This window comes from Vidua chalybeata, chromosome 4 (genome assembly GCF_026979565.1).
Source record: "Vidua chalybeata isolate OUT-0048 chromosome 4, bVidCha1 merged haplotype, whole genome shotgun sequence".
Lineage (NCBI taxonomy): Eukaryota > Metazoa > Chordata > Aves > Passeriformes > Viduidae > Vidua > Vidua chalybeata.
Window position 1 is genome coordinate 34864582 of NC_071533.1, and position 27430 is coordinate 34892011.

At 37.7% G+C, this 27430-nt stretch overlaps 1 protein-coding gene across 3 annotated transcripts in view; it reads left to right on the forward strand.

Moving 5' to 3' along the window:
* The first annotated feature begins 68 nt into the window (after window positions 1-68).
* Window positions 69-27430, forward strand: part of TRMT9B (tRNA methyltransferase 9B (putative)) — a 114066-nt gene continuing 86704 nt past the window's right edge. The window contains exons 1-2 of one of the 3 annotated variants that reach the window (XM_053941258.1): window positions 69-204; window positions 9307-9435. The gene's annotated coding sequence lies outside the window, so the exon portion shown is untranslated. Of the gene's footprint in view, window positions 205-613; window positions 728-9306; window positions 9436-27430 lie in introns of those variants that run through there. The other 2 variants (XM_053941259.1, XM_053941260.1) reach the window with 2 other exon arrangements.

Genomic DNA, 27430 nt, shown 5'->3' on the forward strand with positions numbered 1-27430 from the left:
GGCGCGGGGTCACGTGGGGGGGACGGGGCGGGCCGGGCCCGTCCGGGAACGCCCGGGAACGCCCGTGCTCAGGGGCGGCGGTGCCCGGAACCCCCCGCAGCCCGCCCGGCACCGGGGAGGGGGGAGCGCCCCGGCCGGGCCGGGGGTGGCTGGCAGGGGAAGAGGGACAGCCGTGCGGGTTGACTCCGGGGAGCGGCTGCCGTGGTGAGGGTCGGGCGCTAGCAGGGCTGTGGGGGAGGCAGGGATAGAGGGACAGAGCCGCCGGGGCGGGGAGAGGGTTCTGCAGCGGGGAACGGGGGTCTGTAGCTGCCGTGGTCCCGGAGGCATCACCCGGCGGGTGCCCGTCGCCCTCTCTGCGGCTGCTACTCGCACTCGTCTTGGGCCGCTTGAGCTTGCCCCTCTTCCTTCTTTGTTAGTCTTTTAATGGAGGACACGATAAGATAAAAGTTACAAGGTTGGGGAAAAGCTCTTTGTCCTTAGGGTTTGTTTCCCCCGCTCTCTCCCCGAGTGTTCCCAGCCCTCGCAGGACGGGTCGGACGCGCCCGCTGTGCCGTCACAGCCCGGCGGGCAGCGAGCCGCGCTCCCCGCCAGCGTGCAACAGAGGCGGGCTCTGCGGGGAAGCACCCGATCTGTTTCGCCTAAAGTAGTCACGGTGGGGAAATGCTTGGGCTCTCCAGGTGAACGCCAGCCTCTAATGGAAGCTTGAAGCCTATTGCATAAGTGCTATGTATTTATTATTGTTACAATGCCTTATTTTTTTTTTTTAACGTTAGAAGGCTGTCATAAATCCAGACGTTTCAGATAAATATAGCAGTACCTTTAAAACCTTCCAAGCAAAGCTTGCACATCAGGAAAATTAATATATGACCATACGAAGGGAGCAAAGCTATATTTATCTTCAGCTGTATTCCATGTATGGCAGGCTGGAAGATGATGCTAAAGGTTGTTAAGAGAGCTGTAGGCAAAGATGGCATGATTGGAAATAACCAATAACACATCTGGATTTACATCCAGGTGTTTTGTCTGACCTCAACTTTAAGCTTCATCCTTTGCCAGTGGCTTTCAAGTTCCTAAAGTCAAAGAAAAAACATGTTATGGTAATTGAAGCATGAAGGCACCATGGGTATATTTTAAACATGGATAGGAAAGATGGACTCTTACAGTAATTAATTTAAAAACTGAGTGAGTTAGGAAATGGAAGTCTAAGGATCAAAGTAAAATAGATATCTGTAGTGTGAACTTGAGTTGTGATGGGATGTTGAGAATTGCTTTGAATTATTATGAATGGTTTTAATGGATTATGGATTCTGGTGTGGACATGTCAAGCGTGAGTTGACCCCTCACAAAGTATTTGACTTAGCCAATTTGGACAAAAGTAAAACTCTGAAAGAAGTACTGTTAAACAGTAGTTTATTTTGCATTTCAAATTAGATTACTCTTGGAAGTACAGAAGAAAAATAAAACAGGACAAACCCCAGGGGCTTGTGGGATTTGAATTAGGACAGTAAGGCTGTCCTCTGATGAAACAATTTAAAACAGTAGAAATGAAAACATGTTTCCACCATTGCCACTTCCAATGATTCCTATAAAAGTTCATACATTAGTGTTTCTACTTAAAGTTCATATATTAGTGATTCAAGCAATCATAAGTGCAATCAATGCAATCAGCTGTTTTACATAATTTCCAGTGTAAAGGCACAAAATACTCATGGCTTTGCCAGCATTAGCATCTTGGAGCAGAAGAATTGAGGTTTTTCCCATCATCTTTCCCTGCAAAACTGAAACAGTGAAACAAGGGATTTGAAGTAGGATGGATGAATAGATGGGTAGGGAGCCTGACATTTTTTATTGCTCTCACCAGTTGTAGAAATGTCTGACATCTGGGAGATTATTTACAAGGAAGCTAGATTATATATTCACCTGGTCCTTATTCTCTAGACATTATTTTTTATCTGCGTTGGAAATGATGGGCCTAGTTAGACTATGATCATACCCAATGTTAACACTCTTTTATGTTTGAACTACAGTTGATTCTTTGAGCTTTGGTTTTGGTGTATTATTCCACCTTTGGCATATTTAACTAAACAAGGAAAAAGCCCTCAAATTTCAAGATTTTCACTGTGTTACCATCAGGATGTGATAGTTATGTAAGAGAGGAAAAAAAGACATTTTCAAGATTAGATAACAGGCAGCTCCACCACCACTCCATTAAAATAGCACACACAAAAATCCTTTTTTTTTTTTCCCTGCTTGTAGGGTCAGATAAATGATATTTTAAAACAACAAAGCCTTGTCATTGTGCAGTTCATGTGGGCCATTCTAAGAATGACTTCAGGGACAGTCCCTTCCTGCTGTAGAGTGGTATTGTACTGCTGGTTATGGAAGTTGGTGGTTCTCATTCAGAAAGGTACCTGCAAAGCACTGTGCCTTCAGTATAGTGAGGTAGAAGTAATTCCTTTCTTAGGCTTTTTAAGGTATTGGTTGGATTTTTTCCAAGCAATTCCTTGTATGCATAGATTGTGCAACCCAATTAGACATGAGATGACAATAAAACAGTGGTTTAAGTTGTATTTGACCCCACTTTTGGTAAATTAAGCACAATGATTCTGATTCAAGGTCTTCAGAAATCAACAGCAGTATAAACAAAGTAAAGCAAGACCAACCCAGATCAGGGAACAGGCAGTGGAACTAAAAATTAATACCTACATACTGGAAATCTGGAGCCAAGCCCCATTTTTACAGGCCCTAGGCATACACCCCACAAAGAAGTTAACCCAAAGGATGTAGTTGTATTCTAAGAGAAAGAATGTATTTCTGGCTGTTTCTCCTCTTTTTCTTTGAAGGTAAATGCTAGTTACCCAGCTATTGTAACTTTTTGCAAAGATATGTGTAGCAAAGGCAAAATAAAATTAATTAGAGAAAGATTAGATTAGGCAAATAAGAGTCATACTTAGAAAAGCATAATATTCCTGAAAACTATTTGTTCTACCAAGAAACACTTAAATATAATTTCTTCTAGAAAAAAAAAAAGAAATATCAAGCCATATTTAAAATTCTTGAATGGTTTTTGAAGACCTTAGCTGATAATGCTTGAGTTCCTTCAGCCCTGGTTAAGCAATAATGCTCAGAACCAACTATGATCTGTTTTGTTTCAGGTTTTCATGGTTGTTAAGTAGAATTTTGGGGCTTTAGTGGGATAGTTCTGGCAGAGAGATTTTTAAATGGAAAAATGCTCAGCATCACTGCAGTAAAACAGATCCTTGTTTGTGCAATGTAGTGGTGGGCAAAAGTTGGTTTTGACTTTTTTTTTTTTTTTTTTTTTTTGGTTAGGAGTGGTCAGAAAGCTGCATTTGCAGCTTGGTCTCAGAAGTTAGTTATGGTGAGCTGAACAGGGCTAGACTGTCAGCACTAGTGTGGCCAGGAGGACCAGGACACTGATTGTCCCCCTGTCCTCAGCACTGTTGTCCCACCTCAAGTGCTGTGTCCAGTTCTGGGCCCCTCACTACAAGAGGGACATTGAGGTGCTGGCACAAGTCCAGAGTAGGGCAACAAAGCTGGTGAAGGGTCTGGAAAATTAGTCCTACAAGGAGCAGCTGAGGGTACTAGAGTTCATCCCAGAGAGTAGTCTTTCCAAAAGGAAAAGAATTTTAAATGAACAAGATTTATTTCAGATTTTTTTCTTTTGGCAAAGGCAAGAATTCTAGCATTTTCATGAAATGTGTTAAATGCAGTGACTTCTGCTGCACAAAACCAGTTTTTAGCTGTCTAAATAAACTGCTAATTAACAAACAGTCAAGTGCTCATTGGGATTTCCCTTCAGTTCAGCGTGAAATCTGAATTCTGCTTCATAGCATAATAGTATGGAAATTGCCGGTGGATAAGGGACAGACTGTGGATCTGGTCTGCCTAGACTTTAGTAAAGCCTTTGACACTGTTTCCCACAGCCTTCTCCTGGAGAAACTGGCTGCTCATGGCTTGGACAGGTGCACTGTTCCTGGCTGAAACGCTGTCTGCATGGCCAGGCCCAGAGAGTGGTGGTGAATAGAGTGACATCCACTTGGCAGCCAGTCCCTAGTGGGGTTTCCCAGGGCTCAGTACTGGGACAAGTTTGGTTTCGTATTTTGATCAATGCTCTGGGGGTAGAGGTCGGTCTCTTCTCCAAGAAACAACCAAGAGAATGAGAAAATGGCCTCAAGTTGCCCGAAGGGAGGTATAAATTTGCTATAGGAAAAACTTTCCTCGCTGAAAGGATGGTCAAGCATTGGAACAGGCTGCCTCGAGCAGTGGTGGACCCACCATCTATGGAGGGTCTAAACCACACGTAGATGTGCCAGTTAGGAACGTGGTTTAGTGGTAGTCTTGGAAGTGTTGGGTTAACAGTTGGACTTGATCTCAAAAGTCTTTTCCAACCTAAATGATACTCTGATTCTATGTCCTCATTTTTGGTTCAATTACTGTTTTGGAGGTGTCTGCCCGCTTTGTCAAGAGAGCCCTGAGGAGCTCGCTCCTGCTGGATGATTTTGGATTTGGAGCAGTGACACCCAGAACTCAGGAGATGCTCGTCCCCTTTCTTCTTTCCCAGTTACCAGAATCCTAGTTTGTCTGTGGTGCTGACAAGTCTAATCTCATCTCCAAAAACAACTGTTTTGAGTCTTAACATACCAATGTTAGGGACTGATTTTTTTTTCTCTCCAACTAGAGACTACTTGTTTTCAGTAGATCCAATGTGACACTTCTGAGATTTGTCTGAATGAGATTTCTCTCACTTTGATGATGATGATGATGGCAGCAATACTTGTCTTAAAAATACAAATGACAAAAATTGACCTCAGGGATGAAAAGGAATGAAAGTTTAGACCAGATTTTATCTAACGACATAAAATCTCAGCTAGGGGAGGCTGAGCTGACTAAGTTTCCAAATGTGACAGAACTGACAGCCGTGACCGTCAGATGATCTGAGAAAAAAATCTGGGACACTGGCTGCAGATCAGCAAGCACAGTATTGCTTACAAGAAGGAAGAAAAAGGCATTCACCAAGTATAGACAATTAAGCTACCTCAATAGTACATTAGGGATGTAGAGCACATTTTCAAGTGAAAAACTAATGAGAGATATGAAGCAAACATGAATACCATAACCCATAACCCTTGAGTTTACCTAACATAGATTAAAGTCAACCTAAAGTCTGCTTTTGTTCTTGTAATGGAAATTATATTCTGCAGACAGGCAGTTCTCAGGCTCTCATCTCTTTGGACCCAAGTAAAGCAGATGGTATAATGAGCCACATGGAGAATTTTGACTGAAACAGAGTAAGATGGAATTGCTAAAAAGTGTGTCCGAAAGATCCTGTTAAAAGCCTATGGAAATGGATCATGAAGAGCTTCCTGTCTGGAAACACATTTCATATGCATTTTTTGAGGATCAGCTTTAGTACTAATTTTACTTGATATTTTCATCAGTGACCCTGGCACAAAAAGGCAGGAAATTGATCTTTTGGTTTGGCAGCAAGTAAGAAAGTGATGTCAATAAACTGAGGAGAAAAATGTCAGACAGAAAGAAACCAACCTGTGTGACTACTGGGGTAGTAGAAATGGAAGAATTGTAGTCATGCAAGTGCCAAACCATGTACATCTATTGAGAAAAATGATTGCTAGATCCTGAGAGTTTATTAACGGGAAATGCTAGAAGATGAGAAAGAACAGGAAGCTATAAAAAAAATCTGATAGCAGCCTAGACTTTTTTTTTTTTACTGTTGAGATAAGGAATTACTCACTGTGCTCTGTGTGACTCTGGTGAACAGAGTCACACACAACAGACAGTTCTGATCAGGTTATTTGTAAAAAAAGAGGAAGTGTAACTAACTGAAGGAAGAAAAAGATAATTTGGAACAGATTTACCATACAACAAGAATTGGAGAAATGCTTGCTCCCCCACTGTCTTGCCAAAATGAAGATGGAGAGGGGACATGATTGCCCTATGTAAGTGATTTATGAGAACAGATAGCAAGTTACACGTAAGAAAAATGATGAAGTAAATGACTAAAAGAAATTTAGATTAGGAGAATACTTCTGAGAATCTGAAGTGAGATTATGGGATGGTTTCTGAGAAACAGTGGGAGGATTTACAGGCTGTCAAACAGTGCTTGTTAATGCCAGGACAGGGATTATCTGACGCGTTAAGCTGTTATAGCAAGGGACTGGATTCAGTCTGAAGAACAGAAAACAGTTAATCAGTAGGAAACAAGTTAGTAAATAGAAGAATAATTGACAAACTGCTACCTAAACTTTTCAACTATTGACTCCACTCCTTAGTCTCAGTCATTGTTACACAGTGAAAGTTTCAGTGTGTCTCTTCTCAGCAGGACAATGAAGGAATGGTTGCAAAGTCACGAGGACCACAATTAAAAAATCCCCCAGGTCCTTGGAAAAAATACAAACTCACCTGGGGAAGAAGACTTTGGAGAAGTGTGAGGAGAGGGAACAACCTCTTCCTTTGAAAGACAGCAGGAATAAGGCATCCTAACCCTATGCTCAGGTTAGGATACCCAACACACTGGCAGGACTGACGGAGAAGGTAGCTGCTGTCAGTGCAGCAAAATATCCATACCCACCTCATGGAGCCATAGAGAGGCATATTAGCCACTACTTCCGTGGTTGCCAAAATTGGGTGGGGAGAGAAGGCAGCAAAATCCAAGTTTAGCCACCTTGAGCTTCATTTAGTAGCACACCAGGGAGGAAGTGCTCATGGCTGCTGCCCTGCCTCTGCAAGGCATGCATGGCCCTGGGGACTTCCCAGAGATTGTGACTATTTAAACCATTACCTTTTGCTTTTCACTCCTAAATGACTGTTCTGCCATTCTCACTGCTTTAGCTGAATTGGGCACGTTCCACTTCAGGTGGATCCAGTGAAGGACAAAGCAGGCTGTGCTTATACCTTTGGTGATTGCTCTAAATGGGAAAAGACCTGTTGAGCTGAAGTTGAATCCTCTTATGGGAAATAAGCTTATTGCTACTGATAAAATTTTTGTTGAATACCATTTTATTATTTTTTAAAAATCCTTACACAAGAAACCAGCAAAACCCCAGTATAAACAGCCTTGTGAAAATGGCCACGCCAAATACTTCTCTGAGACATTTGACATCTCTCTAATAATATTTTCTGTAATTGTTTCAGAAGGAAAGTGTGCAACATAACAACCTGCAAACAGTTCATACATAGTCATGCCTTCCATGTGTTAACTGCTGGGGAACAGCTTCAGATTGCTGTGCATTATAAATTGTCACTTATTTACCATGCCAGTTGGTGACCAAGGTAGCATATGTGAAATGAATTTGCAGCTTCTGTTACTGTTAGTTGAAATTTTCCAGTGAAACATTTTCTCAAATTAAAAGGAAAAAAAAAAAAAAAGTTACCCATACCCATCAATCAGGAAGGCAATGCTTTGTAGAAGAGTATTTATTCAGATAATCTGACAAAACATGGGTAAGTTTTCATGAGAAGCATCTTCCAAACATGCATGAAGATAGCATTAGTGGTTTCTGTATATTTCCAGAATAGCTCTACCATGGGACTAGTCCCCACATGCCTCTAATCTGGTAAAGTCCCTGTTGTGGAACAAGAAAGTGATTTTGGGAAATCCATTTCTTGTCAAAGGTCAGCTCCTGGCTCCATAGCAATAGCCTCCTGCCATGTGTCTGTAGCTGCAGTTAAAAAACTTACAAATTTCTACTGAATCAGCAACCAGGACCTTGCAGTTCTGGCTTCCAGCCCTCCTCACATAAAAACATGAGATGCAAAATTAGTAATGATATATACATATTAGAGAAAATCAAGTTTTTCTTGAGAATCCACAGTAATTTCCAACTTCTAGAAGCAGATCTGTTTAGAAAAACTTTTTTTACTTCTTCATCCATGAATAAAAATATTTTGCCTCAGCTTTATGGTATTTATTTTTTTCCTAAAGTAGTTAAAAGTCATTAAAATTGATGCTTGAAGTTTGAGTCACTTCAGCCCTGGCTAAGAAGTAATGCTCAAAACCAACTTGGTTTTGTTTTGTTTCAGTTTGTTCTGTGTTGCTTAGTAGACTTTTGGGGCTTTAGTGAGATAGTTCCAGCAGAGAGATTTTTAAATGGAAAAATGCTCAGCATCACTGCAGTTAAACAAACACTAACCCTTGTTTGTGCAACACAGTGGTAGGCAGAAGTTGGCTTTGAGTAATTTTTAGTTATGAGTGGCCACAAAGCTGCATTTACAGCTTGGTCTCAGAAGTTAATTTGAACTGAACAAAGCTAGACTGCTACTACTGTCTCTAGCATTACTGTACAACACTGCAGTGTGAATTTTCCAAGGGATCTTAATTCCCTTTGAGAAAATTTGAGCTATCAATTCTCAGTACTTTTGAAAGAAACCAGCCCAATAGTATGTTATTTAGTTACACGGTAATTATGTATGCACTAATATGAGAAAAAATGACCACACATAGGGATAAATAGTTAACTACATGTTAGGAAGATAAAGATCTCATTAAAAATAAAAAGGGAGGCAAAACATAATAGGATCTAAAATACTTAGGTAAAGACAGAGAGTTTATTGGCTTGATCCAATAAGGGACTTAAATACCTAAGGCAAGGTTTATGGAGAATTCAGGTTCCTAAGTCAAAAATGAGATTGCAGCTCATGCAGCTACTGTCTAACCCAGGAGTGCCTCAAATCACAAGGCTTTTCCTTGATTGTAATCTGTATCTTTAGAGTGTCTCAGATTTTGCTTTTGTGCACAGTCAGCGTGCGGCCACTAGAGCAGTTTAGGCACTTATTTCACATTCAGCCATTTGCAGCCTTCAGCTGAAAAGTTCAAGGATGCTATTCTGTCACAGGCCACACCAGGCACAGATTCGCATTCTGCAATTCTTAGTTTGTTGTTGTTGCTTGCTTTTAACATGAAAGACGGAGAGGTGGAATAACCTTTTATTTAACAATCTCTCTGTTAGATTATCAATACAAGGATAATTCTTGCACATCATTTCTGTTCCTACAGACAACAGAATTCTTTGCTTCATTGGGGCATGACTTTTAACAGGAACAGGGCAGGATCATCTTTGTTTTCAATAGCCCTGTCTCTTGCTGGGTAGGATCACTTTTCTGCCCTGTATAGATTTGCATCTTTTGTGTTTAATGGGGAAACACAAACAATGGGTTACTGTATCGGAGGTGCTTGTTTTCTCATTTTCCTTATGTTAAACTGGCTGTGATTTAACAGAATACTGCAAGCCCTGCTCCTCATTCCTTTTTTTTTTTTTTTTTTAACAGAATGGTAATTGGATCCTACAGTTAGGAGGACTCTAAGCTGTGAATTTTAAGCATGCTGTGTTATCTGTGTTGTGGCCTGACTTAAGTTTCTAAGGAATTGCAATAATGCTGCTGCATTTCTGGGGTTTGGTAAGTCTGGTAATTATACTTTGAAACTGTGGAACTGACTATCTTGGAAACACTAATAAATGGAGTCTCTCATTTCCCTGTTTTCATGTTCATCGTATTTTTTCTTTTCCCATATGTGATAATATGTGGTTGTAGATTCTAAAGTATAGCTGAATGCTTCTACATGTGCAAGGCTACAAACTTAAAAATGTGATCAAGAAGGTCTTATTTTAAATTATTCCAGCTTTAAAAAGTAACAGCTCCAGATATGACATGAATCATAATTGTCTTTCCTTCAGGAAGAGAAACCTTGGACTGATCAGACTCTTTCCTTCAGCCATTGTTGCTTGGTAGGAAAGATGCATATAATCTACAGATTTATAAAATAGCTAAATATTCACTGGAAAATGTGCTCCTATTAATATAAATCGTAATTATTCAAAGAGCAATGCACTTACAGTGTGAAGTACTAAATTTAAAGAGATAAAGTGCAGGAGCTCTTTGTGCAGAACTGTAACTGAATAATGAACAGAAATTGAAATAATAGCCAAGAAAGTACTGAAAAGGCTTCAATTAAAGAAGGCTTTTTTATTTTTTAAATAAAACTTGCTTATTAAGGAAGTGTGCAAAAAGCAAATAAGTCAGCAATTTTAATGTATGTTTTCCTTCAGCTGAAAGTTGTTGGCTAACAGTTATGTTGAATATCTCACAAATTTTTTCTGACTTTTTATGTATTCACTCTACAGAAAAAATACAGGCTGATTGCTTTAAAAATAATGTATTACAAAAGAAAAGGTAATGATTTTGGACATGTGTTCTATATTCTAACTTGGTATTTAAAGAACAATTTATGTTGGTATCTGTTTATATATTTTCTAATGTATTTCCTGATAAAATATATATATTCTCTAATATATTCCTTGTTGTCAAGCTGGATGTTTTGTATCTCTGAATGATTGTTCTCTGAGATAAATAATATTGAGATACATTTGGTGTTGAATATAGTTTGCCAAATAGGAGCAGTCTCTTTGAATTTTTAATAATTATTGCTCTTCATTCTTATACAAGGAAAATTAGAGTTATTGCATCATAGTTGCATTAAGGTATGCCTGTATTGTAAAATCAAATCTTCAACCAAAGTAGAAGGAAGGAAAAAAGCTTATTATGCTTGATATCTAGCTTCTTGGACAAAACCTTTCATTTCTGGATGTTCAATAATAAATGCGCAATTAGGGTTTCAGTCAATTAAAATATATCTTAAGAAATGCATATAGAAATCAGAAAATACTTGGCAGCCTAGTTATAGTAGGGAAAAGCCCTCCATTTGTTATTACTGGATTGGACTGCTGCTAGTATTAGATAAATTGCTGAGTCTAAATAAATCTAGATAATGATAAAATAGTTAGCAATCTTTTAAAATTCCGAAGAAGTTATTAAAGTTACAAAATTCGTGTTTACTTATTCTTCTTAGGTTAACTCTTTTGGATCAGAGGAGCAGCTGCTCCTTGTGTCGTAGATATTTCTCATTCATAGAGTTCCATAGAGTTTTTGCATGTATATCTATTTTTTCCTTGTCTAGTGGGTGTCCTTCCTTCAGAGGTTTTAGAGCACTGGGCAAATATTTTGTATCAAAGAGAATAGGAAATACATGATTTTTCTTCAAAACTCTGTGACTAGTACTCTTTACTAAATATAGTGTTATGTAAGAACATGAACTAAACAAAAAGCAGCTACTTTAATCACAGGGAGAATACACCTAATTAAATCACCTTATTGGCAATAGTTTACCTTTTAGCAGCAAAATGAATTTTACTGTTTATTCTGACTATTCAATATTCTTTTTCTACTTTGGCTTGTACCTACTACTGTAACCCATGTTCTGTTTGCTTCTTGAACATTAGTAGCATCACCAGCAGCACATTGTGTGAGATGGGGAGAGCGTGTCTGTAAGCTGAGATATCACAACCACATCTTTTCAACCTCTCCTACAAACCTGCTACAGGAAATGTACACCTTTATTTTACTTCTGCCAGAGACACCAGATGACAGGGTACAATTGGGAGACCATTACTCTCCATTAGACCAATGTTTTTCAATGGAGCACAGGATCATACAGGAGAGAAGTGAGCACTCAGATTCTTCATTTCAGCATGATTGTGTACAGAACATTGTATTTCAGTCTTTCTCCCACCTATACGTTTCCTTCACCGTGTTTATAGAAGAAAATAATTGAGTATCTGGTCTTTGGCTGTTGTCCATAAATACTCTATCTAGAGACAAAAGAAGATTTCATTTAATTTTTTTCCATTTCTGAAAATGCAATGCAACATTTTTTTTTTTTTTTTAAATTCAAATGTATATTGTACACAATTTGTCCATGCAATTATAACAAGTTTCGGTCATACTGAGACTAGGCTAGACACTTGCTCACAGGAGGCTCTGTGGTAAGTAGCCCATCCCAAAAGGATTCTATGTGATATGTTCTGTCCTTGTCATATTATATGTAACCATTGCATTTTAGGGATCTTTTTTAATGATTTGCATCCCTCAATTTCTGATTGTCCAGGAAGGGTTTCACAAGGGCTGAAAGACTTTGATAAGCCCATGCCTATGAGAGTATTTTTAAAATCACATCATATATTTTATTCATCTTCATAGTTCTACCTCTAGTAAAAAAAAAAATCACAATTTTTTTAGGTGAACAGCTTATCCTACTGGGTTTTTCATGGGTTTGCTGACGTGCTGGATCTGTTTTACGTTTGTGATTGGCTATGCTGGTATTGATAGATCACCTGAGAGCCCTGCCTTACTCCCAGTTCATGCTTGCCCTTCACTGGAGAGCTGCAAACCTGACAAGCTGTTGCCATAATTTTTCTTTGTGACATACTGTAGAGCCTTCTTGTTACAAAGTACTTGGTTTGTGTTCTGGTGCTCTCAGCTGTGGAGATTTGATGTATGGCTCACTCTTTCAAGTTTCATGGTTCCTGTAATATTTCATCTTCCTGCTGGTACTGATTTAACACCTCGATTCCTGGCCATAAATTTAAGCCAAAAGTTAACTAGGTAGACTAGATGTAAATATTTATTATTAATTGTAAAAATAGAAGCTGTGCCACATTTTTCTTTGTTGTTTTTAAACATTGGAATGGGCTGCTGAGAGAGGCAGTGAAATCACCATCCATGGAAGTGTTCAAAAAACAACTGGACGTGGCACTTAATGCCATGATATAGTTGACAAGGTGGTGATCAGTCAAAGATTTCAGAGGTCTTTTCCAACCTGCATGATTCTGTGATTCATTAAAAAAAATGTTCTCAAAAGTTCTTTTCCTTGGTACCTGGATCACCTTAATAAAAATGGTTTGTGGAAAACTCTGGTGTTTACAGGACTAATTCCTGGGGGTAACAGTTTCCCAGAATTTTTGAGTTCTGCAGCACCATTAACAAAATTAATAGTTAGTAATTGATTTCAGGTTTAAAAGCAGGTTATAATGATTGTAGGGCTGAGTCATATCTTAGACATAGTAGCTAAGTAAACTGTTCTGGTAAAGTAAACAGTAATACATCAGAACGAAAGGTTTCTGAATAAGCCATTTGCTGATAAATTACAACATAGCAGAGCTTGCCTGTCAAGAATGAAGCAAAGAAGGCATCAGCATATAGTCTTTTTCTATCCAGAAGTCTTTCTCTTTGTAAAAGATTTACATTGTAAGAAAAATTACTAAGTATTTGTACAGGGAAGTTTGGGTAGAATAAGTAATTACTGGGAAGGAAGAAGCAAAACTGAAAGTATATTTTTCAAAGACATCCTACGTGTGTATTTATATAATGGGACTGAGTATATTTATACTAATGGGACTGAGATGTCCCTCTTTTTCTTGAAATCACCTCTTTGCCAGTGTTGTAAAGTTGGCAAGTCATGGATGTAGCTACTTTCCTACTTTCTGGCATCACTTAAAGAAAAATATAGGTTGTGTTCATATTGTACAATAGCTCAGATTTCCCTGTGTCCGCAGCCTTTTTGGGAGCACAGTGTTAACTCTAAGCAACCTCTGATCCTTCCTTTCCTGGCCCAGACAGAAGCATATGGGCGATAATATGCATTAATAAATTTGAAACAAGTCTTCAGTCTTGGTACTGCTTCATTTTGCAATGATAGCCTCCTTTCTGTAGATCCAAATAGATGTAATGCCTTTATCAATTCTTACTGCAAATAACAGTTTCTCCATGGAATGACTATATTAAGAAATCTTGCTTTGAAATGACAATTTTAAGGTGATTTACATAAGAAATAACAATGCCTATAGTTAGATTTATTGTTGTTTTGAAGTATGGACTTGTACAACGTTTTTGTCTTAGAAGTTTAAGTTACTTGATTTTTTTTTGTTTAATTTTAGTTTACAGGATACTGGATTATACCTTCCCTTCCACTATTGATTCTATTGCATATCTTATTCCTACAATTCTCATATTATTAGTCTATTAAAATAAAATATATACACCAAAATATATATATACATGTACCTGTGAAAAAAATATTTACATATTAAATATCTAAATATATTTTTTAAATTGCCTTTCCATTAGCTTCTTTAAGCATTATCTGAAAAAAAAAGGAGTTTTAAATGAAGAGAGTAATAAGTGCTTTAAATCTTAAAAAAAAAATTAAAAAATACTACTTTTACCCCTGTTTGGACTTCTGTTGTAAAAGTGGTGCAGTGTGCTTTTCTGCATTCCAAAAATTTCCTACGAGTCAACAGCTTGATTGATTGATTGATTGATTGATTCATAATTTGTATTGTGTACCAGAAAGGTTGTTCACTTAAAAACTGCTTGCTGCACTTTTAGATCAGGGGAAGGACGTGCAGATGGAGTCACTGGTACCAAGTGGGAGCTGCTGGTTGGGTTTGTCCTGCAGCCAAGGGCATGTGCTGCCCAATGTGGGCTTGAAGGCCAGGCTGGACATGCAGCATGAACCTGGGGTTCACAGCTCCTTGGTGCACAGTGGTCTTCTGGTCAGGATCACCATTGCATATTAAAGGTTATAGAAAAGGAAAGGATCTTCTGAACTTATTATCAAGTGTGTGAGCTTCCCTCCAAAGCTACCTGTGTTAGTGCCATTAGTATTACCTGTGCTCGCCTGTATTCCTGCTTTAAATGCTTTGAGAAGACACTGCTATTTCTCCTACAGTGGAGATACCATCTTGTAGTTCCACTGCTTGGCTCCTGGAGTAAGGATTAGGCCTTAGCAAAAGAGTCTGTGAAGATGCTCAAGGGCAATTAAAAATTGTGAAGCAAAATCATAATGATTATTAAAAATTCCACTGTTATCATGGAAGGTGTTAGATAGTGCTGAATGAGATTAAGAAGTTCTTTTGATAAGGCAGCATCCAATTTCTGTTTTTCTTTCATTCCATATAGAACAAAAGTTATTTTTTAAATTTTTGCCCACTCAGTCAAGTTGCAGACAAACAAATACACATCCTGGATTATTAAAAATTTGGAATTATTTTTATTAAAAATCTGGAATTACTTTTATTTCTTTTGGAACAACAGACATAATATGCTTTATTTCATGTAAATTCAACTCTCAGTGTTTTCTGTTTTAGGATGGTACCATCCGGGAATTTTAGAAGGGTTTGATGTGCTCGTTGTGCTTTACGAGCTCAATTCTCTGGCCAGAATGTGTTTCTCATGATGAAGAAGAAGATTCATATATCTCCAGGCAGATGTTTTCCTGCAGGCTTGGCCCTTAGAAGAAAGGAATTTTAAATTCCTGCTTGACTTGGTAAATGTTCTGAGTGGGAGATATATTTATTCAGTGTTTAATAAACTAGTTGGGAACAATTTTTCAGATGAGGTAGAGAAAAAAAAAATGGTAGTTTGAAATGATGTTTCATTTTCCCACTAGAAAATTGGCAGTTAACAACTACATTATTTGTCAAAAAATCTTTCAAGCAAGAAACTAAAGTCAGCTCTATTTGCACAAAACTAATGGTCTAACATTGTAAACAATTTTTAATAACTTCTTTCATGCATAGTGCATCCCAAAAGCAACATGCATTTGAATGCAAAAAAACTGCACTTTTAGGAAAGTGCAAATAAAGGACATTAGAGATTTCTGCTAACGTTTCAAGCAATTATTTAGTACGAAAAGTTTGGCCATAAAGCTTTAAGAACTGCATTTTGTATTGAGGTTTTCAGTGGAACAGTACAGTTATTGAACACAGCAAAAATAATAAAGAATTTTTTTTAGTGACAGGGAACAACAGATTATTTTTTAAACTGTTTTCATTCTATTATGCATAACTGTTTCAGTTAGGTAGGAATTTTACTAACTGCACCTTTATATTTACTTTATTTTGGTTTGTCATCAGATTTTGACAGTTCCAATTCTTGATCTGCATAATCCTCGTGGGAGGCATCTGAGTTCTGGGCCACCAAAGCTTCGATCATATTAGAGATGGTGGATGTTTCAGGTGTTGGGCAGGAATGTGGACTCGCTTATGCTCACACAGAGAAATATTCCTACACTTGTACGTGCTTTTAGGGAACTGACTCCTGGCCTGACGTGCTCTAGCTCTTGAGGAACGGAATGCACTCAGTGCTGGTAGCTCTGTGAGCAGCTGCAGTGCCAGCTCCGGGTTCAGCTCTGGTGGTGAGAGCCCCAGACAAGAGGCCATGAACTGGAACCAACCTTTGCACAGCAAAGGGCACGGGGACCTGTGGTGCCAGCCAGGGCACCGGACACTCAGAGACACGGCAGGAGCTGAGGATCTCCAGATCTTCCTGTGCGTTGACTGTGAGGGTATAAAACCCCAGCTTTGTTTGGAGCTCCTTCTTGGCAACAGCAGCTCGAGCTGTTATTCTGTTGTTGCACCATGATTAAAGTATTTGAGGGATCCAGAAGTCTGAGACTCTGCTATGGGAAACCTGGAGTTGAGCCAATAGGGAAACCTGGTGTGACTGTGTGAGAGTGGCATGTGTGGCTGCAAAGGGACCTCAGTGCCAGCATGGGTGGCATGAGAGTAACTGACAGAGTGGCTTCTGAATGGTCAGACAGGAAAGTTTCCTTAACACATCCTTTGGTGGCCTCCAGTTGTGTTGTGTCAGAGCAGAACGCGTCAAGGTACAATAAAGCCCATGTGCATGGTTTTGTGCCTTTTGCTCTTGTCTTAACCAGTATATCTGCACAAGTGCTAGGGCAGTAAATGCCTGGCATAGCCACAAACCACCAACTCATTTTGAGCTAGAAAAATTTCCATAGAGGTCTGTCTTTAGATGTAGACAAAGGAAGCAGATGCCAGTGGCTGCTTGGAGCAGTCACTTTCTGTTCTATCTGTGCCAGAGCTGCAACACAGTGTACCTACTTTTGCAGCTTCGCTGATGTTGAGGGAGGAAAGTGTGGGAAATCACAGAATGGCAGTTTTTGCAGAGTTGTCAGTGGCTCTTTCCAGCCATTGATTTCATGCTCTCCTCCTTTTCCTCCTACTTTATGTATCATGCAGCCACAGAAGTAATACTTGTTTTCTAAGAATTTTCTCTGACTTTCTAGGCACAGCTTATTTCATCACCCACCCTCCACCCCTTTTGTATGACAAGCCCTTTCTGGTTTCTGGAACCTCAGACAGTATAGAAGTGTTATGAGAGATGTTTTTTAGGGGAAAAAACTCTTGCAGGAGTATTAGTAGGAAGTGCTTGTGTAGGAGTATGGTGGGAATTTAAATTTGCTTTGACAAACTAGTTGTTGACAGTGAATGATGTTTTGAGTGACCTTTTGTACAGCAGAAGTGGAGTTGTGCTGGTGGTTTTGCAATGGTGGACATTTCCAAATATTCCATCAATGTATGTACAAATTCAAGGTGACACCACTGCCAAGAATTAACAGAACAAGAGGCAATAAGAACAAACTGAAATAAAAAAATAGGAGTAATATTTTTAACCATGGTGGTGGTCAAGCTCTGGAACAGGTTGCCCAGAGAGCTTGTGGAGTCTTCATCCTTGGAAATACTAAAAACCTGAGTGGATATAGCCTGAAGAACTTGCTCTAGTTCAGTCTCCTTTGATCAGAAGGTGGACCAAAGACCTCCTGCAGTCAAAACTCAGCCTGTCTATTATTCTGTTGTAAGAAAAGCATGCAATAATCCTTTTTAAAGTGAAGGTAATTCCCTGAAGTATTGTTCTGACTTCCTGCATTTTGTAGTTCACACACTTCTGAATACATTCAGTTGTCACTTTAGAGCCTTTAATTATTATACAGGATGTAAGTGTAAATTACACATGCAAAAAAACTAGACACCAAAATCATTGTTAATGAATAGCTCCAGTTTTGTAGTCACTAGTCAGAAACACTTTAAACAATAAAGAGACAGATTTTTCTTTCTTTGAAGTCTGCAGTTAAAACTTCAATTGGCTTAATGAGACAAGGAACTTTATTTGTCACATTTTATATCTAACAGAAAATAGAAACTTAAGCAAAATGAACAGGTTAGTTATATATTTAAACAGTCTGTAAAACCAAAACCTCTGGTAATAGGAAGTTCAGGCTACATCTCCCTCCAACCATCAAGCAGCTATCTCTGGTCTGCTCTTTGCACAGTGCACTAACTGCTGCATGCCCACCGTGTGCACGTTACTTGCTGACATAATGGTCTGGCTGCTTGGCAGAAGGGAAGAGCTGGGAAGTTGCATTATTCTGTAGGAAGGCTTTGAAATGTGTAGAAGCAGCTTTGGAGTGCACAGTTAAGGAATGGGCCCTTGTATGTGACAAGACACACTTTGTACTTTGCCCTGTAAAGAAATCTCTTGATTTCTTATGTTTGAAAATGGAAAATATTATTGTCCTACTTGATAAATGAAAATGTTTGTCTGCAAAGCAAGCATATAAGGAATAGAATAAACATATTTTCTCACTAAAGGGATAGTTTCAGGAAAAGAGGATTAAAATTCTTGGAAAATCAGTGAGGCAGCTACAAGTGTCAGGTGATTATATGGCCTTATGTAAGTACAGTGGTTGGTGTCTAGCCAAGTATTTCTAAAACTTATAGGGTAACTTCTGTTCACATTTAGGCAAGCATAAATCTGAAAGGACTTCAAAACTCAGCAGTGTTTACTCCTATGTTAGAGCCTCTTTTAAAAAAGAAAATAAAAACATGTATTTTTTTTTTTTTTTTTACTACAGAGAATTCGTAAAGGGGATGGTGTGGTTAAAACAGGGACTTCCAAGAACTGAATTTTATTCCTGCCTTTCTTGTAGATCCCTGTACTGTAATGGACAAGCCATTTTTGTAGCTTGATTTCTGGCATAACCATAGCAAATGTATGTGTGTATATGACATTGAAAAAATACAGTGTGTGTTGGTGGGTGTGGCTGGTGGGTGTATTATCTAGTTGTTGTATGGGAGTGTATTAAAATAATTTTGTTACTGTTTTCATTTAATAAAAAAAAGGTCCTAACTGGAACTAACTGGGAGAAAAAAGTGGTCTTTTAAAAGAAATTTTACTCCCATTTAATCTAGTAGTGTAGGTCATAATAACCTGGTTCTGAAGGCAACCTGTCTTAAATGAGTAATTTATTTGTATGGTTTGGTAGGATTTTTTAACATTTAATAATCTTTCAAAGTCTCTTTTTTCCCCAAGATAGCATTCAGAATGCCATTTCCCCCCCCCAGATCTTATTTTGCTTGTACATCCACTCTTTTTTTTATATCATGCTTAGTTTTTGTGCCGTTTATATCACATCACTTTTCCACTTCAGGTTTGATTTATCTTAGACTTGTTGAGAGACATAATACCATTGAATGATTCTCTCAGACACAGGCAAATCTTTAGGTATTTGAAAGGAGAAAAGGAAGACTTTACACTGGCAGAACATTGCTTGAAGGGCTGAAGATGACTGGCTAAATCTGGTGAGTACTAATTAGGTAGAGTTTGTCAGTCTGTCAGTCAGTCTTACAGATTTTCTTGATCACACACTGAACATACACAAAGCAAGAGAGTAGATACAGTGAATTCAAGAAATGTCTTCAGAATTATGCTTCTTTTGAAAGAGATGTATGAACTGATGTTCCAGCAGAAGCATAAAATGTTTCCATATGACAACAGGATGAAAGATGTCAGAGAGATCTCAGAAAGGAAGTTAGAACAGACAAGAATGCATTTAGAAATATATTGGCTTTTACTAAAAGTGTAAATTTGGACATCAGAGAACTCTTGTAATGCCTGCCAGGCTGTCTTCTCTGTCCCCACAGGGCTTTTAGCACTAGAGCTGCCCACCAGGCAGCATCAGATGAATCATCATGAAAACCAAACAAGACAACTTTACTTGAGAGAGAGAGAATATAGAATATGAACAATCCAACTGCCATCTGTATGTTTTCCTGATGAATGGCATTATCACATCTTTTTGTGCCAAATGAGTAAACTGTTTTCACCACACAAATACTGTCTATTCCAGCACATATTACATGCAAACTACCAGCACGAATTTCAGGGTGATGTTTGCAATGTGAATTCACTCTGCCAGTTGGAATCCTATCCAACAAGTTCTGGTTAGAAAAGTAATGCCAAAAGAAGTGTGGGTTTGTGATTAGAAAAGTAATGCCAAAAGAGGTGTGGGTTTGTTGTTAGGTCATGAAAACTCCATAGCTTTCCAGGGGCTTATAAAATGCAACTGAGTCCATCACTGTCATGTTACTTACTAATGTACTTACAACCAACTGACTTAGTTACAGAGAGATGTACAAGCTGAAAATGTATATGAAAGAAAAGAATAATGGCAAATTGGAGACTTGTATGCAGGAGCATTTCAGTGAGCTAAAAGAGAATAAAAAGACAAGATGTTGTGGTGTTCTCTAGTGTTTCACAGGAACCTTCCAGTACATCTAACCTGGTTTCAGAAAGGAAAGTAACACTTTTGGTTTGCTGTCTGTTTAAATAATATGAATATGTATTCTATGCTTGTAGAAAGAACTCTTTTTAATCATTACCTAACCTTTAAAAAACAAACATTTTTTTTTTCAGAATGAAATAGTTATCACAGCTAAACTGTCCCTCAAATAAGGTTTTCATATTAAGAAAACCTAGAGATCTAGATTCTCAAAAATCATTTGCTAGCTTAAATGTAGAGACTTTTAAAATCTTAAGTTTTGGCTGATTGAGTGGTGTTTCTTTGTGCAGTGTGTCTTACATACAATAAAGCCCACTCACAGATTTCCCAAAGCCTCTGTACAAATCCACAATTTCTGGCAGCTCATGTTTATTCAGTGATAATGTGCTTTCAGTGGAATAATGCCAGTAGTGGACCAATGGCTGCCTGAGCAACGCTCTGTGAAAAGAGAAAAGTAATAAAAAAACTTCAACTTTTCATATTGATTAGAGAAAACTAGTTTACAACAGAATATAAATACAATCAGAATTCACATTGTAAGATGAATATGTAAGGGCAACAGTGTGACATGTTTGACCGTTGTCCTTCCTGGTCATGGTACTATTTGGTGTTGCTCATACAGCACTGTTTAGTACTAAATGTTTTCAAACCTAGAGGATATTGAATGCTTTTAGCACTGGTAAGGGCAACATTGGAAAATGCTGCCATTACAGAGCAATAACAGTAAGATTTACCGTAAAGAATATTTCCATTACACAGCTTTCAAGAGAAGTGCAAAAGAAGTTTCTGGAATTGTGCTTGTGACAATGACCTCAGTATTTGAAGATCCAGCTAGGGTTGGATTATACTTGTTAACAGTACACATTGCAAGCTGTTGACAAGTTATGCTTCTTTTTATTTTCCCTTTAAGATGTGTATTTATCTTGCATTCTGTATGTACCTTTCACCTCAAGATATATTTACTAAATAATTTATGACGCACTTGAAGTTCCCCCCCCCCACCCTTTGTGGCTGAACAAACTGCTGTATGTCAGCAGCATAACTTGTTACAACAAGATGTAAAGCACAATGCCTAGCTCATAATGCAGTGCAAAGATTTGAGAGATGAAAAACACACCTTTTGATGAGATTCTTGACATTGAAGTGGACATCTCTACAAAGAACTCATTAGACTTACTGAAGTTGTTGGGACAAGAATGTCAATCTCACCTTAAGAATTCTGGTTTCTGAAATACCCTTTTAGTAGAAATATCTGACCCTAAAAGAGTAGAGGAGCAGAGATTACCTAATGAACTACTGATGTCACTTCCTGCTGCACCTTGCATTTATGTGCCAGCTCCTGAAGCTGGCTATGTGATCAACTCTTTAACTTTGGGAAAAAGAAATAAGAAAACAAGAAGATCACAAGATATAAATTTAAAATCAAGAAAAGTTTTAGGAACTTAAAAGTAAATCAAATTTGTAATAGTTCTCCTTTATAATAAATAAAAGTAACATGAAGAATTTTTGAGTACCTCAGGCTCATGTGCAGTGATTTGGATCTTGAAGAGGAGAGGCTTTTTTTAAGCATTTCCTGATACTATTTGCCAAACTCTGTTAAATTATTTACTGAGTGGTTTCAAGGCTCAGTTATAATACAGTTCTTCAGTGTTAATATATCACTCTTTCATCTGGAATGGAATAACTAAGGAAATTATTTCTCTTGATATTTTCTTGGAAACAGTAATTATTTTTTGTGTCTCACGACATTTGAATTCCATGATGGTTATTTAAAAGTGTTTAGTTTTTAAAAAAAAAATCTTTAATCATTTCCACATCATTTCTTTGTTTGTCTTTCACAAAAATCTCTAATATTACCACTAGCAGTTCTGTTTCTCTGTGTCATTCTTTGCCATATTAATTACTTCATTAGCTCCCCTTTGCCATAGGGGAACCACATTTTTCTTTCAAATCGTGCAGTTTTTAAAAATAAGTAAAATAAACTGGGATCCATTTGTTCAAATCTTTATTCATCATTTCAGACCAGAACAAATAATGGTGTACCCTAAACTTGTCTTTTTTTCCCCCCAGTTGTGTCAGGTGGTCTTGTAGAAGATAATATTTGTCCCACCAGGCTTGCCTTACTTCCCTGTTGAGCAATCTGCATTCACCAAGCATCTGGAGTGGCTGAAGGAGGAATGTGTCTGGAGACTTAGGGGTTCTGTAGCATGTGATTCCAGTTCTTTGTTAAGCCTGGGAGATGAGCAGCAGCTCACATCCAGGAGCTCTGTGCTGTACAGTCATGGAAAACAGAATGGGTCTTTGGACCCTGTGTTCCCCTCTCTGCCATACAGGGCTGTGCTCTTTTTACAGCTTTTGAGCTGAGGCTGAGAGTTGCAATTGAGAAGCTGTCCCTTAGCTAAGTCCAAACATGAGAGAATTTTTTTCCTATTCTTTTGACTAAGAATTTTCTACCTTAATTTTTATTGAATTCTTCTAATTTTTTACTGCTTATAAATAATAATAACTGCCTATGATATATAGCAGACTCTAAATATTATATGTGCAAACATGTATGACCCTGATAGTTGCTGCTTAGCCAGTTGCCTTGTGACAGCACATTCAATGTCCAAAAAAGCCAGAGGAAAAAGCATGTTTCATTAGTTACTCTGGGTTTTCAAGTAATTTTCTGAAATAAATTTTGGTGAAAAAAATTTTGAAACAGAACCTTTCCATAAGGTATAAATGTAGTAATAAGAATTCATATTTTTAGTTTGTTGTAACTTCTCCAAAATGTCTACTGTGTTGTTGAGTTAGAATAGCTTTCAAAGTAGGAGAACTGGATCTCAGCCATGATACTCACAAAATAAAAATAAAATAAAATAAACCAGAAAATAAAATACAATCACTTTGTTGATCCTCTGTGTTCTGACAACCTAGATTATCCTCACAATAACCTTTGTTATCTTTGATTTAAAAGTGCTATATGTAAGAAAGTCTACTTGTTAACAAAGCTTAGTTTACTTGTGCTGGAAATTTAGAACATGTCTGACTGCTTTTCAAACCAGAATAGTGAATTGTGTTACAGCACTGAGAAGGTTGATACATAAAAGGAAAGCAAGGCCAAACAAATACATAAATAAGAAATCTTGAAATACAGGTTTATTAAGTTATGATACGTAGTAGCTTTGTTAATTCATCAGGAAAGAATGTTTGGATTTTTTTTAACTTAATGAGCACATGAGTCTGTTTATCACATGCCTCTATAAATAAGTGTCTTTGCAGATGTTTTCTCTTTATTGAAAATACTTTTTCTCTCCTCAGGGCATGCTGCACTATTAAATTAAACAATGAATTTCCTTGCTTACTGCAGAAGACAGAACACTATGGCAGGCATAGCACTGGCTATGCCGTGCATAGCACTAACTTTTTAATATCAGTTTTAAGAATTATTTACAGATTAGTAGTGTAGCACCTATATATTTTATCTGCAAAGCTTTTTAATATAAATTCTAAGAACTATCTGCACATTATTGTAGTATTTAATTGATGCTATGTCTGGTTAATCAAAAATGATCAGCTAATTTCATTGAGAGTGATATCTCTGTGATAAATACCATGAATTTTACTGATTGCTAAATGGTCTGGGTCACTTAGGATAATTTTATTATCCTACTTAATTATTAATCATTTGTCTGTCCTATTCATACTTCCTATATCTGCAACTACATTTCTTTCAGAGTGAGTTTCAAAGTTCCAGTTATTCTCTAGTGTCAAATGTCATGTTGTCAGTGTTACCTCAACAAACCCAGCTGTTAATGACTGGACAGTTTCTTCAACAGACAGAATAAACACAAGCACAAAACTATTTCTGAAGAGGCTTTATAAAAGTCTAGAGGGGAAAGGATTAAAGAAAAATAAGGAGTTACTGTGTAGTTTAAGAATTTTGAATTAGAAAATACTCTGATATACTCCTGTTTATATTATATTTCAACCTGAGATAATTCACTATTCATGTCTTTTACAGTAAAATCCTGAAGTCATTTAGAAATGTAACAATTAGTAAGGAATAATAATAGCTTTTACTTACATATCCTGTTTAAATGTGGTACCTGCTGACTTCTTAGCAGTGAAATTTTTCCCCCCCACCCCCACTTTTTAAACTTAAAATGTTCAAGTCTAGGTCTACTGACTAGGCTCATTTGTAGAGAGCCAAATATTACAAACCTAGAATGTCTTTACCTTCTAGTCAAGGTTGGCCTATGCTCATACTTGCAAAGTTAAGCAGTTATCACATTCTTTAAATATAGCTATCTTGCCTGGGCATAAGAAACATTCAGCACAGTTTGCACACACTGTAAATTACTTCAAGCTCTTCCTAAGGAGAATTTTCTTGGCATAGTTTCTACAATGTGTGCTTTCCTCATTAGAAGAATAGCTTAAAGAAATAGAGTATGAAACTACAAGAGATGACAAAGAGCTGTAAAATTAGCTTTGTATTTTGTGATAATGTCTGTGAAATCCTTCCTTGTCTGATGTAAAGTGGACATGATGTTAAAACCACATTGTGGACAGAACTGTAACAGAACTCCTGATAGGGCACTGTTCCAGCACTCCATTGTATAGCAGCCAAGGATGTAGACCTCCCTTGCAAATAAATAACCCAAGGTAGTGCTGTCATCGTGTACCATTCAGTTCCAGTAGTTTGCCTTAGTTTGAATCAGTCACCAAGAGAGGAAAGGGAAGGAATGCTGGGCATGTGTGTAGTTGTGATAAGTTATTAGTGTTCATGCAACACTAACATCCATCAGACTCTGAAGGAATGGAATGCAGTGTGTCTGCAGTGAGAATATGTTTATGTTGGATTATCCTGTGCTAATGCAGATTGTGATTTTCACCATTTTACTCCTGCCACTATCCTATCTCTTGTAGCTGAGCCACCTTACAGCCTTACTGCAGTGGGTTGTGGCTCAAGTGCTTTTCAGATGTGGAAACGGTTTGCTTTGTGTATCTATAGTAACCAACTGCTGGCATTTTCACTAAGTGCTGTGCATAGGCTGAGGGTGTGTGACTGTTATTATTATCTGCTTTATAACTTATCCCAGAAGGCAATGTAGTATGTGGAAGCTAAATTATCTTGAAATAACACAGTTCATGATCTGAAGTGCTTCAGCTCTGGCAGCAAAGATGCTCGTGAAGTTTAATTGACCCAAAAAATAACATTTAGTATGTCTAGAGAGACCTTTGAGTGTTATAATTTACCTTTCTTGATCTGAGAACAGGTAGAGTACAGTGGCTGTGTGGGCTGTAATGCCCTCAGCGCCTATCACTTCCCTGTATGGTAGACATACCTTTTAGTTAGTGGTACAGTAATCAGCAGGTGAATTTATATTTCATCCAAAACATTGCTTATAATTAAATGTCTCATCTTCTCAGTGGTACCTAGTTCTGCTGAACTGTTTTTACTCAAGTAATAAACATTCCTTTGCACATTTCAAATAGCAGTAAGTGTAGTGGCAGTTACATATGGTGAAGGATTACTCAATGACAGCATCTTATCTTACCTGTGTGTGAAAGGCGAGAGGTTTTATGATTGTGAAATTACCCACTGAGCAAACTTTCTTAATAATGCTCTAAATAAATTAGTTTGAAACAAAGCTAAGGGTAAAGAAATAATGAGAAACCAAAATCATCACATCATTGTTCCAAATAGAATACTTTAAAACCTGTGAAGCTGCCACTGCTTGGCTTGTACCACTATGCCCCTTCCCTAGCACCCAGCCATGTGTGCTTAGGAGCTGTTGATTTCCTCTTCTTATGTTTTTTTACTAACATCTCCTTTGGGTTGTGGTGGTAAAACATGAATGGACTTGGGAATAAAAATCAGGGGGGAATTACAATCACAAAATCATAGAATGGTTTGAGCTGGAAGGGACCTTAGATATTATCTATTTCCAACCTCCCTGCTATGAGCAGGGACACTCCACACTAGACCAGGCTGCTCAAAGCCACATCCAGTCTGGTCTTGAGCACTTTGGTGGGACATCCACAACTTCTCTGGGAAAACTAATAGTGATACTGTGTTATCAAATTAGTGATGCTGTGATATATTGTGATATTAGTGAATTAGTGAAATTGCAATTAGTATTACTTTGTTGATGTCTTTGCGTGTTTTCCAGTGAAATTAATGATGAAGCAATTCTGTCTCTCACTCTATGTTTCTTGCCACCCTCTCTCTGTCACCATTTTACAACAGGCATTTTGCAACTAAAGCCTATTTCTTAGTAGGTAATGTATTACAGAGCATGGTGTATCATGTTACAGAACTTGGTGCATATAAGTTTTATACTGTTTCTTCTAGGATGTGTTGTGTTTGTAGAGAACTATTGTAACCTAAAAATACTTCCTTACCTTAAAAGCAGACAATATAATAAGTCTTCCTGTATATTGTGAATCTGAAGTCACGTAGAATTCATGTTACATCACTCTGGAAATTATGTGGTTTTAAATTTGTGGTAAGCAGCTTGTTCTGATATTGGCATTCCATAAAGAAGTTAAAAGAGTTTTTGAGAACAGGGCAGTATGTTCTCTGCCATGTCAAAAGTGAAAAGTGTGGCTTCAGATACTGGAAGTTCCTGCCAGATGACACAGTTTGTATTAAATCATCCAACCCTTATGTTGATACTTTGGTGTGCTGTTCTGCCTTGTGCAGAGATGGTTAAAAAAGATTTGTCCTTGCAAGAAAAGGTAAGTAGACTAAACACAGTCATCCTGCTTTATTTCTGTAACATCAAGGCACTATAAAATATGAAAACAAAGCAAATGGGAGAGGAATCTACAGCCTTCCTAATTAATTTACATAATCTTTAGCTTTTCATCTCATTTTTTATGTACAAAGATAGTACCTCATAAAAATTTGTATGTACAATCTCTTACCTTTCCCATGCATATAATTTTAGAATTTTTGAAGCATCAGGATTCCTTCACATCTTTAAATATTTTAATTATGAAATCCCTCTTGATTGATTGAAATTAACTTCCTCCTAAACATCCACAAGTAATGATTGTTGTTGGCTAATTTTTATACAATTGCTGATAAAACAGTAGATGATGAGTGATCTAACAAGTATTTCAACATTCTGGCAGCAATTA